Source organism: Lethenteron reissneri, chromosome 19 (assembly GCF_015708825.2).
Source record: "Lethenteron reissneri isolate LAM-NWPU_2019-01 chromosome 19, ASM1570882v1, whole genome shotgun sequence".
In the NCBI taxonomy this organism is placed as follows: domain Eukaryota; kingdom Metazoa; phylum Chordata; class Hyperoartia; order Petromyzontiformes; family Petromyzontidae; genus Lethenteron; species Lethenteron reissneri.
The window spans coordinates 12,852,041-12,867,275 of record NC_083797.1 but is presented as its reverse complement, the minus strand read 5'-3'; positions in this window follow the sequence as shown (position 1 = coordinate 12,867,275).

Genomic DNA, 15,235 nt, shown 5'->3' with positions numbered 1-15,235 from the left:
GGGGGAGGGGGAGAGGGGGTGGGGGTAGAGGTGGGGGGCGGAGGAGGGGGAAGGGGAGGTGGGGGGAGAGGGGAGAGGGGGTGGGGGGAGAGGGGGGGAGGTGGGGGGGGCGAGGTGGCGGGCGGAGGAGGGGGGAGGGGAGGTGGGGGGAGAGGGGAGGTGGGGGGTGGGGGGAGAGGTGGGGAAGGGCGAGGTGGGGGGCGGAGGAGGGGGGAGGGGAGGTGGGGGGTGGAGGAGAGGGGGGGAGGAGGTGGGGGGAGGGGACTTGCCCCACTCCACTCCAACGTTTGATGGGCATAGTTCTCGGAAAATTAAATCCTTGGAACTAAAGCAAAACAAACTTCCAAGGTTTTATTAGCGAAGAAGAAGAAGAATGGGAAAAAAGGAGAGCTTAGTTGTACTCTAGATAAGTGAGCGCAATGTGTGCCACGTCTTGGCGAAACAGGCGTAGAGGGCTGTGTTGCCTTTGTCACATTCTGGATGTTTTAGTTGGGTTTTTCTTTTTAAATCCGCTTGTTTGGTGAATAAAGTGCCGTTCATTCGAGTAAAACAGGTTTGTAAAGTCACCGGGTGGATAAGTAATTCATACCTCGTGGGATAGTGTACACCCGATTGAAAAATGATATCTTTGAAGGGCAATAAGAATCTAAATAATAAATTGCGCAAAATATATTTGGGTGGAGTTGAGTGATTTTCTACTTGTAATTGTAAACCCAGCCGCACAGTTTAACCACACGTTTGGCAATCATTGACATGCTCCACCCAAAGTGAATTAGACCCTTAAACCTGGTGGTTAAAAAAAAACTGTAGTTTACATTCTCTACGCTTATTATAATGAATGCGTGTTAAGAATTACATAATGTTGCGTTGCCTATTGACGTCTGGCAGGTCACCAGCAATTGATTCAAAGTAACCCGGCTGACTGCTGATGAGACACTCAGTGCCGAGACCGGCCCTATGAAGAGTGTTGCTTGCACTGAATCAATGCTGCTGAAAGAGCCGGGGAGGAGGAGTGGGGTGGTGTGGGCGTAAGAAAGAGGGCCTCTTTTATTGATGTCATAACGTGGAGAGACGGACGAGTAACTAAAATAGATTGCTCATCCGTTTTAACATTAAACCTTTGTATTCTTAGTTATTTCGGTAAAGTCACGTAGAAGGGAAATAATAAAAATAAAACAATAACCGAAGGAACCAAGAATGTGAATCCCTGCAGTCACGAAAGCTTTCAATCGAAAATTAACACTTTACCCCACCAGCTTCTGTGGTGGTGAGCGCAGAGGGGAAAACCTCCGATCTGGCAACATGAGATGGAGGGCCCACTCCCCACCACCACCACTCGGTGACCCCTGTGCTCGAGAGCCCATTGGCTGGGACGCGAGTGCGCACGTGACCGCCAATCCTGAGCGATGACCAATGGGAGCGCGCGGATTTTGAGTGAGTGGGGGCGGGGGGGTGCTGTGTGCGCACGGCAGCCCCACCCCTTGCCCACGCGCTCCCTCCTCCCCCCCCGTGACCACGTGGGGGCTCTCTAAGTAATGAGCCACTGTGGATAACTCAATGGGATAAAGCGGACGACGTCTCTCTCAGCATTGTACGTCCATCCAAAAATAAAATCTAATAATATTTCTTACACAAACCCATCCGACGCCCACGGCCTTCTGAGAGTGCATAATTCCAGCAACATTGATGCAAAAATAAGCTAAAAAATCTGAGCCCAGGATTTGTTCTAATCAATGCTAGCGAATTGCCAGATATTACTGGTAAGGCACCTTAAATTGATCATCAGCGTCTTCGTGGAGAATATAGGGTTTTTTTTAGATTGTATGTTTTTCAGCAGGAAGGGCCCAACACGCTGTTAGGGTCTTTTTCATGGGCATCTCGCGACAGTACAGATGTAATATGAATACTGTATAAAGAACACCAATAACAGGAGCGATGCCATAATCAGGACCAATGCAAGTCAAAAGTATCTCCCTGAGTATTGCCACAGACAGTTATGCGCCAGCGGTTACAAATTCCACGTTTCCATGCTTGGTGGTGAGGAGTCTAAGATAATAATTATAAATCTGTGGTTATATCTGTGCAACTCCAATTACACTATGTAACACAATGTTTGTTCCTGGGTAGTAAGTGTTATTTCGTAATTGCTTATGCCTAAAAAGTATTTAAAATGGCTATTATTCCCCACAAACTTTTCTTTTGTGACCAGGACAGTGATATTTAGAAATTTGCCTATTTTCAATGAGAAAACGGGCGGATATGTGTCTTTTCGTTCACATATGAATGAAAATGTACGTGTATTTATACTAAAGTAATACAACAATGACTACACAATATTTAGAAGTGAGTAGTTTTTCGAGATTTACGATTATACTGTAAATCACTTTCACGAATCAGCCCCCAAATGTAGTCTCCAATCATGTTATCGTGATACCGTCCTTGGTAGCTTCCTGGTGTGGAGGTCGCCCTCCGATCTTACATTAACATGCCAATTTCTCACATTAACATCAATAGCCAACCCCCACTTTGTTTATGCCCCTTGGGCTACAACCATTTCAAACCTTTAAAACAGCCTGCCTCAGCAGCTTTCCTCTTTTTAAATCCTTTATATTAAGTTTGCTTGCTTGCTTGCGTGCTTGCTTGCTTACGACCGTGCAAATCTTTCGGTCGTTTTTTAACCCACTTCCCGTGATCCAATCGAGCTGACATTTTCCACACAGACTCGTTGTGCCAGACAATTAATGTTCGTGAAAAAAAAATTCCCAAAGTGTTACACTTTTTAGGCAAAAAAAATATATTTTACATATATTCAAAAGAACTCATTCTTGGCTTTGGCTGAACGTCACAGTATAAGAGCCCAGAGTGTAACCCCTCCACAGGCCGTGGCGGAGTAGCGCAGTTGGTAGCGCCCTCGCTTCCCATGCCAAAGGTCGCGGGATCGATCCCCGCGTCCTCCACAGGCGAATATATTTTTAAATCCTTTATATTAAGTTCGCTGCCACGCATATAAAGGATTTATAGTGAAAAACTTAGTTTTACGGGTTATACTTATTTAAATCCTTTATATTAAGTTCGCTTGCTTGCGTGCTTGCTTGCTTGCTTACGACCGTGCAAATCTTTTGGTCGTTTTTAAACCCACTTCCCGTGATCCAATCGAGCTGACATTTTGCACACAGACTCGTTGTGCGAGACAATTAATGTTCGTGAAAACAAATTAAATATTTAATTACTAATTGCTTAATACTGGCAGACAATCATCTGACCCATAGGTGGCAGCCATCTCAAGCCAGAGGACGAGAGGACTCTAGCCGCCACGCATATAAAGGATTTATAGTGAAAAACTTGGTTTTTACGGGTTTACTTATTCAGCCCGATGACGACCGCTTGCATTGCGATCGAAACGTCGTAGTTTTTTGTTATTTTTTAGATTTTCTTTGAACCTATCTACGTGACTTTACCAAAAGACCCAAAGAATATGAATTCCTGCAGTCACGAAAGCTTTAAGTCAAGATTCATCTGCAATCTTCTGTAAAATAGATACATTTCAAAATATCAATGTCCTGGTCACAAAAGTAAAGTTTATGGGGAATAATAGCTATTTTCTGTACTTTTGAGACATAAGCAATTAGGAAATAACACTTACTACCCAGGAACAAAAAAAATATGTTACACAATTTTATAATTTTATCAGAGTTGCATTAATTGTATTGATCCTTCAAAAAGAATGGGATAAGTTTGTGCACAAACGCAACCGGCTGGCTTTCCTTTTCAACGTTTCTGTTAAAATGTTTAATTCACCGGCAGGGTGGCACAGTGTAACACTAGTGGGCTTTACCTGGTATAATAAAATATAAATAGTTTCTAGTTTTCGTGCCTCACAGCAAGAAGGAGTCTGTCCCCCCTCCCCCCTCTTGTTCTGAATGGGTTTCCTCGAGTTTCCTCCCGGAGCTAAAACACACACACAATGTCACTGGTATTTGGCCAAAACATACCCGTTTACACTGCTGGGTGGCCAGAGACTGTTTATACCCCTCACGGAATTCAATTCAGAGGAATTAAACATGGGGGCTGCAAGTGGCGGGAGGCATGAATAAGCAAGTTTAAATGGAAAGAACTCGGATAGTTTTATAAAAATTCTCTGACAGCGACCATGTTTGGCGAGTAGAACGCCGCTCCCGTGGTTGCAACATCAGATTACTGATGAACGGAAGAGACAGCTTTGAAATTTTCATTAAAAACCACCTTTGGGGAAAACATTTCAAAGATTTTAATTTGAGATTTGTCTCGCTGACAACATTATGGAAATCCAGACACCGTGCATTATATTTTTTCCTCGCGGGAAAACGCACGGAGTGGTTGGCGCTCATCTCCAATGGCATGAACCAGTAGTGGAAATTCCACATTCCTCTCGACCAGCCACTGTATTTGACAGCCATTGTTAAATCCCCACAAAGTTGTACTTTATTTATCCGCCCTAGATGGATACTGGGAAGACCCACCAGAGTGTAACATTCTCATTTAAACTTTGTGACATTATATAATAATTTACACTTCTAAAGCGCCTTTCAACCAGAGATCACAAGGCCCTGTACAAAAAACAAACATCCCCCGTATAGCCTTAACAGACTGTTGGGGCAAGTGCTGTTAGCGAGCAACTTTGAAGGCCGGGACAGCACACGAGGGGGTTGGTGGCCAGTACCACGCCCGGCCGCCTTTGTCTCTCGAGTGGCGATGTTTACACACCGCACTAGGAAATTCATTTTGAGGCTGAGTCGACCTTGGGGAGGACCAGGACTAGCGCAGATATTCACCGGTGTTGGCCGTGAGCGAAATCGATCTCGGGTCGCCGGGTTCAGAGCGTGGCGCACTAACCGCGACACTACCGTTCCCCACAAAACACACACACACGCAGGCTCACAACAATCAGATCCAACCCCACAACAAAGGATTCCAGAAATAGAAAAAAGCCTTTAAAAATAGGTGCTTAAGGCCCGATTTGAAAAAAAACGAGGGAGCCAGTGGAGCGAATGTCCAGTGGAAGTAAATCCCACAGCCTGGGGGCCACCCGAGTCGATTGCTCTAACCGCACCGCCACCTATCCCGGGCTGATTTATATTAAGCACTCACTGAACACGGGAATATGCATAAAATAAACAAACCTGTTAATAACCGCACTTAATCACATGACCTCCAGCCTTAAACCAAGCGGTTTACACATTGAAAGTAAAATCAATTATTGTACAGTGTGCATTCCTGGAATAATTATCTTCCAATTCAATACTGAGACTGTAATGTATCAGGGGTTATTGAAGCCATGTATACAGCTGGCTGAAGGACGAGAGTCGAGCAGAAGGAACACAAGCAAGGTTTTGTATGTTTACAAAATGTGGTCATGTGCTTAAGGCGCTCAGCATAACAATGCTTACAAGGTCTTCGCTGCGCATTCATTTGCATGTACAAAATGATCCCCCTCCTCCCTCTTTGGACAAAAAAAAACGATTCCGTTGTGTCACTATGCCCTTGATAATCCAACCGAGTGTTAATGTGGTAGAGCACTCTGCTTGCCGTTAGGTTACCAGTTTGAATCCCCAGTCCGGTAAGGAATCTGCCCATGATGCTTCCAGGATAGAGACAAATTAGTACCATTTGGTAGGATTTAGAGACTCGCCCAAACCATGGAGTGTGGAATTGCAATCACTGATTCAGGGCGATCAATGGAGCGGAGCATCGCTATTGACTTCAGACCAAGTGGTGCAGCCTTCTCAGGTGATGTTTATTTTATCCACCCCGTATGGGTGCTGTTGACCGGCTCAGTTGTTCCTGGCTGTGCTTTAACTCATGCCCTCATGGTCACAACCTCGGGGCTCTAGTAAGTCACCGATCCCATTCGCTGTCACAGTACGCTTTACATTTTCTACGCGCGAGTTCAACAATACATCCTGAATAAATGGGGTGTTCGTTATAACCGAATCAAATTGGGTTTATATATATACGTCCCCAGGCCATTTTCAGCAGTGTCCGCAGTGCCAGTTCTGAGCAAAATTAATGTACAGTGCTATATTATAATCGGTGGTGTAGTAGAAAAATCTACTTGCAAGTGGGGCTTTTGTAACACCATGCAAACACTCCTGTTTGTGTTAGTGGCAATTTGTTTTTTTTATAAAATAAAAAGAATGTGCCCTCCATGCTCATATTTGTTGTCTGTCCCTACACCAATGGAACATTAACACTTCTTTGGCAAGGAGTCGTCTCTGCGGAGGGAACCAATGTTGACTGCCCACGAAGTGGAACAAATTATTATCGATCGATATATGCAGAGTTCGTAAAGGGCGCAGTGGTTAGAATACCACGCTATGAACCCGGCGACCTTAGCCAGATTGATGGCCATTGCGGACGTGAGTGGTGATGTCTGAGCTATCTGGATCCCCCCCCCCTCTCTTTCATTAAGCCACACTGAATCGCGTGGTGAAGTATGGTTAAACAACTCGCTATGACTAGCACACAATTGGGGAGGCCTTCATCCTGCTGTGAATTTAGAATAGGGATGTAATTATTATTCATTTTAAACAGTTGTTATAAAGTTCTGACCCGCCCTTACTAGACATCTCTGAAAAATATCTTTATAGCTTATCGGATTCCTCCAGTATAAGTACATATTCTGATGATGAAAACAAAGCTTCTGCTGCTATATACCGGCCACTTAATAGGTCAGCAGCTTTTAATTCTCACAGCACATAATGATCTCTGTATCATCCACCAACCCGGCCTCGAGAGCACTGGATCAAAGAAGTGGCTAGTCGCTCCAGTGGGAATCTACTGAAATTTCACTGCCAATGTCTACCTGGACATTTTGCGAGGCTGTATCCAATGACTGGAGATGAAGTTGAATTACGATGCTTTATAAATCCAAATAACAGTGTAAACGTATAATATATTATACATTTGTCACTGACATTATCTAATTAATAAAGATTGTGTTTAACTAAGATTTGTTGAGCTGTGGTTGATTATGAATGCAACATCCCCGTGCCCCTGTATACATCTCGACCATGGGTAATTTAATAATTGTTTTTCCCAAAACCGCTTACAAATTCTACATCCAACCCATTTTTTTATACATTCCATTTGTAGACGTGACATTCGGGTGGGGTGGCGCTGTACTTAGACTTCTTGAATGACAGTGAAAGGGTCGTAAGTTCAAATCCCATTTATGGGGGTCGACGCAACCTGCCATCCCTCAGGTGTCAATGCAAAAGCACCACTTCATGGGTAGTCAACAGTGGTGGCAGCAGTGCAGAGTGGTTGGCATGGGCCCTGGTGGAAGGAATTTATGGGCCCCCTGTCCAATTCTTCATAGTCCGGCGCCTTGGGCCCCTCCGGCCTGTGGGGACGCCACCAAATGGTTGTCCCATGGAGAGGACAGGCTCTGACCTGCCCCTACTGGACATTTGTGAAAAAGATCTTCATAGCTCATCGGGTTCCTCCGTGTAAATACATATTTTCAGTCTGATTGTTTCCATGAGAATCTTGAATTTGTAACATTTCTACCACTTGGCTCAAGACCACCCGCAGACACGAATGCCACCCCAGCCCATTCGAGCAGAGTCTCTCTTTGGCTCGACTTGTCAATGCGTAGTCAGCGAAATTGGGCCCGAGACTCTCTGTACGAACCAGCCCGCCGCTGCAGAGCATTAGCACCGCGTGCACCTCCGCGTCAACGCGAGCGGCACGCAACGTGCACGCATACGCGCAGCTCGCCGATTAACAACAAGTCTTGGTAATCACGTGACACGGAGGACTTTGGAGCCCGCGGGAGGCATTCGACTAAAAGGAGCGAGTTAATAATCCCGTACATCGCGGCACAGTAATGCACGCCTCATTCACTTTGCAATCGCATAATCAGCCGGCCTTTTCCCAAGCTGTCCCCGCTCAGCGGTCTCCGAGGGGCCTCGGCCGCAGGAGTGGCTGTGGGATTGCATTCCACTGCATCTACACACACACGGGCACTGTGACACCGAGATTAGCGCGCTATGCGTGTGAGTGTGTGTGCTTCAGCAGTAGTGTAGCTGCACTGCGAACCCGGCCACCCGAGTTCGATTCCCGCTAATGGCCAGCAACACCAGTGACGATTATCTGAATCGGTCTTGGACCTGGCCTGCCTCCCCTAGGTCGACCCAGCCTCAAATCGGTATCTGGTGCGGTGAGTAAATATTGCCACTGGGGAGACAACGGCGGCCGGGCGTGGTGTTGGCCACCCACCCACTCGCGTGCTGTGTAGACCTTCATAGGTGCTCGCTAACAGCACTTTCCCCAACAGTCTGTTAAGGCTATACGAGGAAGCTGTGTTTTTGTTGCCACATCTCGAGACTTAAATCTTCTCCAGTAATAAAGGTCATCTTTGAGAATTAGTTAAAGCATATACAGTCAAAATATGATGACAGCATGCTCAAGATTTCAACAGTTAACTTTTAACGGTATGGGTATGTACGTTACGTTGAACCTCCTTCGCACCGTACACGGCCAATCGCTTGGAATGCTCGGGATGTTCTGTGGCTTCGTGTGGGATGACGCTTGAGCAACCCAGAGAAAAGGCCATGCAATTCGAGGGGACCGCAGTGCCATTCCCCGCCACACCTTTACAACCCCGCGTCGACAAGACTGGCAATCTCTGGCGGTCACATGTCCAAGCGCAGACTCGGCTCAACCGCTCGGTGGCTTCGTTTGAGTAACCCAAAGAAAAGGCCACGCAATTCGAGGGGACAGCAGTGCCATTCCTCGCCACACCTTTGCAACCCCGTAATCTCTGGCCGTCACATGTCCAAGCGCGGACTCGGCTCAACCAATTGGAATTATTCGGATCCTCGGTGGCTTCGTTTCAGTAACCCAGAGAAAAGGCCAGGCAATTCGAGGGGACAGCAGTGCCATTCCTCGCCACACCTTTACAAATCTACGTCGACAAGACCTGGCAATCTCTCGCGGTCACATGTCCAAGCGCAGACTCGGCTCAATGCTGCTCAAGAGCTTCGAAGATTTGGCGAGTTCGATTATTCGGTTATACCGACCGCGGGCAATTGTTAATCGTAAATACCACTCTGCTTAAGTAACCAGCACACAGGGCCTCGCTGAGAAAACTGGGATAATAAATCTTACACATCCCACAGAAGCTCACGTGGGAGAAAACCCGCATGTGGTTTTATTGGTCAACAAAAATCCAAACTGATCACAGACCAATTTCATAGACTGGTCCCCACTGAATGCGCCAGCCGAACAAACAGGCAAGCCACTGTCGCAATAGTCACTTCCAGATGGGTAACACAAACAACAAAAGCAAATATGAAATGGGGAAAAAAAATTTTAAGTTCCCCCAAATACTTCAAGATCTCGAGATAACCCCTTTGATTCGGCACCACGAGCGTGCCAGCTACTGCTTCTACGACTCTTCACACACACACACGTTGTCTTCCCTACAGCAGACGGCACGTAAGCGGGTTTATCCGAATCTGGTTAACTTTAATCCCACGGCAATTTGTGTGGATTGGTGGGGGGGTCTGGAGTTTCTATTTCGAGCTGCTGTTTGCACTGTACATACTGTACTGCACTGCTCTGTCTGAGCCCCCTTCTCCCAGTCCCCCCTTCTCCCCCAGCCCCCCCCCCCTAATCCCCCCATCCTCCCCTTCTCCCCCAGCCCCCTCCAGTAGTCTCCCCCAGCACCCCCCCCGCAGTCCCCCCCTTCTCCCCCAGCACCCCCCAAGTCCCCCCCTTCACCATTAGCCCCCCCCCCAGACCCCCCCTTCTCCCCCGAACCCCTCCAGCCCCCCATTCCCCTCTTCTCCCCCAGCCCCCCCCCCAGTCCCCCCCTTCTCCCCCAGCCCCCCGAATCTCTCCCCGCTTCTCGCCCCAGCCGCCCCAGACCCCCCCCCCTTCTCCCCCGAACCCCTCCAGCCCCCCCATTCCCCTCTTCTCCCCCAGCCCCCCCCCCCAGTCCCCCCCTTCTCCCCCAGCCCCCCGAATCTCTCCCCGCTTCTCGCCCCAGCCGCCCCAGACCCCCCCCCCCCTTCTCCCCCGAACCCCTCCAGCCCCCCCATTCCCCTCTTCTCCCCCAGCCCCCCCCCCCCCAGTCCCCCCCTTCTCCCCCAGCCCCCCGAATCTCTCCCCGCTTCTCGCCCCAGCCGACCCAGACCCCCCCTTCTCCCCCGAACCCGATCTCAAACCCTCTCCTGGAGTGTGCCTCACGGTCCCCACCCGCCACCCTCTCCTAAGTCTTCCCTATACCGCACTTTGTTTGCATTCCCATCGTGTTTTTCCGACTCGGAATGTTTATTTAAGACTGGAGGAATCCGATGAGCTTTGAGGCTCTTGATCATAGACGTCCAGTAGGGGCGGGTAAGAACGTCACAAACAACAGACAACAAAAAACACGATAGGAGTGCAAAGCATACGAAGAGGTAAACAAATCACTTGAACAATATACAAATACAACTAAACAAGGTTTTTGTTATCTAACCAGGTAAAGCCCACTGAGCTATTCGCGTCTGAGCTGCTCCTAATGGACATCTGTGAAAAAAGCTTCATAGCTCATCGGATTCATCCAGGATAAACACTGATTCTGAATTGCTGCCACTGTTTACACCCAGCAGGCAAGAGGGACCTCGATCAGGTTAACCCTAAAAAATAGTCTCAACGGTACAAGTGTCTTGCTGATCATATGAGCATTTGTTTTTGAAAGCCCATCAGCCTATTGGCTTGCCAGGACAATATTTATCCAGCGGCATTCGTTTAAGTAAGCCAACTCTGGACCGGTTTCAACCTTAAGTATGCTGACCTAAACAAATTATGATTAATAATATTGGTTTGGAAAGCGATTCGGCCAGTGGCCTCAAAGCATTATTTGTATGCATATATGTGGAGACACAGGACAGGAGGGTTCTGCTTATGCTGTATATGGTTTCGCTCAATTTTACACGCAACACGAGTTTTGTACACAACGAGATTTTAGCAGTGCTGTACCCAACTCCTAGTCTTGAGTCAATAGTGGGAATACCACATTCCTCTGACAGGGGCCAGTGTCTTCACAGACCAGCCACTGTTGTTGCCTTTGATTTATCGTCCTGCCTAAGCTTGCTCACAAATGTTAGTATGTACAGCGTATCATCGTGTTCATCAGCAGCAGCCGTCATGTTCTATGGCGGCTGCACCACTGTGGCGAGATATTAAGTGCCTCGTCTGGTATGTATGTTGGACTTCTTTCGCGCCGTACGTAGCCAACCGCGCTAATCGGAGGTGCGGGGGAAGGACAACAAATTAAACAAACAAAAAAGCAGTTCTAACGAAATTAGTTTTCAATCGAGACGATTTAAACGTGCATAGCTCCAACGGCGTCCTTAATATCGGAGGGAAGAGCGTTCCAGACGGCCGTAGAAGCGCACCTTAAAAAGCACGCGATGCGGTGATGTCAGCCACTTAACGAGATCCACTGTTGACAAGATTAAACACGGGGCCTCTCATTCATAAACGCAGGCAAAGCCACAGGACCCAGCCACGAAACTGCCTTTGCACCACTTTTTTCCTCCAACACACCAATTCCTTAGGATCTGGCCCAAGTCTACGGCCATCGCCATTGCCAAGCATGGGAAGCGAACCAACACCGCCGCCACCAGCAAACCCCCACTGCATCCCGTACGATGTTACAAGTTCACGGAGAGATCACAGCTGGCAGGGGATAGTGTCACTTTGCTCGACGCAGCGCTACCGGACGGACAATCTTTTGGCGAGTGACGGGAGTGCAGCTGGGCCGGCCGCGCTGTGAGCTCCCAGCGACGCACGCCGAGTGTGGGATTTGGTGAAATCTCAAGACTGTGGGACATTTAATCGAGTTTGTTGTTCTTTTAAAATCACAGTTGCTGAGCACAGCCCAATTGTCCAAAAAAGCCAAGCGACCACAGCCACAGACAGCACCATTACGGTGTGAATAGATCGGAGTTAACACGCTTCTTAAAATGAGCAAGGTTATCGTAAGAGTTTGATAGAACAACAACAACACACATTGGGAGGGAATTCCAAAGTCGGGCACAGTGAGGATAGAAGCAGACAGCGAAGTGTTTATGCCGTGCGGTGCGGTGGTTGAACGCGGGCGATGTGGATTGAGACGACTCAGTCGGCCTGGCACGAGCGACTCCTCAGCGTGGGCGAAGGACTGAACGAGTGAAGTTCATTGACCGCCTCCTACACCACACACGTGGAGGTGAGGGGGGATGGCCTCGTCCCGAACGGCAGCAAAATCGTCCCACGTGAAGCAATGCTGGCATTCAGCCGAGACGTTGTGGCTCAAAAAAATCACCCCACAAATCTCCCCCGGCTCGACACCAGATACTCTTCAACGACGGCGACCACGAATGGGCCCTCCCGAGTGGAGTTGAGAGCTGCGCGAAACCCGAAGCTCCAGCGTTGCTTTGCCACGCTTTGTGACGTTCCTCCAGCCACCCCCAGGCACCCACCGCGTGCAGCATTAGCGGGGCTCGCGCCGCCGTCTCGAACGTGTTGAAGCGTTCGCGCACCCAATGGCTTGACTTCAAGCGTGGGATTTCCATGGGCACGGTTCTCCGGGAAGGGAACCACAAAAAAATTGAAACCCGCTGACTTTGCTCGAGCCCGGTAATGCAAATGCATCACCGCCCGCATTAATTCGCCGGCAGTCCCACGCGCTCGCCCGCGGGAATTCGCAATGCGAAATGCAGAATTCCGCTCCACGTTTTAGGAGGGGGGGACACTGGTGGGGGGGGGGGGGGGCAGCGAGCGGAGGAGCGTTTTGCTCATTTACATTCCGCCGCCCCGGGAATTGCAGCGCCAAGATTCTGTTTGCCGTCCGTACCGATGCCGTAAACGCAGAGCCGGTGCCTCGTGAGCCGTCTCTCCTCTGTTTAGACGCCGCTCTAAACAGGGGAGAGACGTGAGGGCGCGGCGCATCTCAGCCTGGTTGGATCGCGACTTCCCGGGATGGAGTAAAGCACGCACGGCACGTGGGGAGGGCTCATCAGACAGCTGTATCGAAGTGAGGGCATGGGTTGGGTGGGGGGTCAGAATGAGTACCCCGGTGCCCACAGACGCGGTGTTTCATATATGGGCACTCATTGGTGGATTGAAACTCATAGAGACGCTCCCCCCCTCTGGGTTTACACTAATATTTGGCTGTTTAATTTTAGACACTTTACTTTCTGGGTTCAGTGGAGGCATTTGAGCTATTTTAGCCAAAATTAATGAGATCACCGATTCGCCCCAAAGGATATGATGGCTTGGCATGATTTGGGGTTGTTATTCAATCAAAACAATACGTATTTTTGTCTTAAGTTTACTGGGTAATTTGTAATGTGTCCAATTATATTTATGTTTCGTTTGGAGGTTTTTGCACATTTTTGTTAGCCTAAATGTGTCATGATCATAACATTATCATGTCATATTCAAGTACAATAATTTTTATGAATCATAAACGATAGTCACATCCACAATTCCATTCGTGCATTATGGACATGAGAATTGCAGCTTTGTTCAGGATCGGGATTTGCATTTACGGAGCGCTCACTTAAACGACCTTGAAACTAAAATCACTTGACATCACATCTCTTATGATGAAAGATAAGAATAGGTAGATGTTCAAACACCAAAATAGAAACATTTTGCAAGGCATCAAGTCTGCATTAACCACACATACATGTGGCAAAACATCCAGACAAACATGCTCTGATTATATATGCATTGTCCTTGAAATTGATTGGTCTACACCAGTGACGGTCTCCTTCATGGCCTTGTCTCACCGCCAGTGTCAGGTCAGAGAACGCCAAAAGGCAAACAGTACGAAGACAATGCAAGTCTCAGAGCATTTATATCTCGGGGACGAGCAGAGATATCACATGTCGTACTCAATCAAGCCAACGCTCCTGCTGCAATCAGCCAAGGGGAAAACTCCTGGTGATCATTACTTACCTCGTGGATTCTGCCTTTCGTCCAACACTCGACTTAGCCCCCACAATCTCTCAGTGGACTCTCATCTGGTTTAAATAAAAGCGCCGTTTGAGTGCCGTCTCACTCAACCTGCGTGTCCCCTACTCGGCGGAGCACGGGGGCATTTCTCACACCTCCGTTGTTGAGTCCTGAGCGCAACGGAGGAAATTCCACATTCCTTTTGAGTGGAGGGGGGGGGAACTCCAACCAGAGGATAAACCACTGTGTTCTAAGCATGTATGTTGAACTTCTTTCGCACCGTACGTAGCTAATGGAAGGTGCGGGGGGAAGGACAACAAATTTAACACAAAACGGAGGTTTAAAAGTGCATAGCTCCAGTGGCTTCCTAATATCGGAAGGAAGAGCGTTCCAGATGGCCACAGAAGCACATCTGAAAGCGCCCGATGCGATGACCATCTTTGTTCTATGGCTATCCAGAAATTGCTGCGAGGGTGATGATGGTTGATGTTCCTTGACGAGATCAGAAATGTATTGTGGTTCATTTGTGGTGAGATATTTGGGTGTAAATGAGTGCGACCTTCAAATGTTTTCGTTCGGCAACCGGAAGCCAACGGAACTCAGCGAGGACTGGACGAACACCGTCGGATCTTCGCATTGAGATTCCAGATGACAGTTCAGCCCTTGCCGATCTCTACATTAAAGCTGGACCGACTCCAGCATGCATGAGCACCGATTTTAAAAAGAAGCCATTAAGTTAAATGATGTAGACTTATTTATGCAAATTATTTAATTAATCAACGTGGGAGTGTAATTCATCTTCAATAAATTTTCCATAATTCCCCCCCCCCCCCATCTGTTTCTTAACATCACGCCTGATATTTCCCAATAAAACCAGCTAATGTAATACACATCGAATTCTAATTATCACAATAAATACAAATATATTTCCAGTTAAGTGTTTGTGAAGTATAAAAAAACACACAAAAGCAGCCATCTCATAAAAGCATTAATAGCACATTACGTGTTCAGACCCCCATTGTATTTCAACGCGAGTGCATGCATAATTATGGAATTCCCATTGTATTTCAATTAAACGAAGATCCTTAATTAATCTGTAATCAGCAGGGGAGGAACATATTTTATGAAAATACTTCTGGCTTTTAAGATATTGCTGAAAACATAAGTATGCACTCCACCCACCTACCACCACCAGCTTAATAATCGGACAAACTACAACATCTCAAAACATTTCGAGCTTACGTGACTGCAGGGATTCATA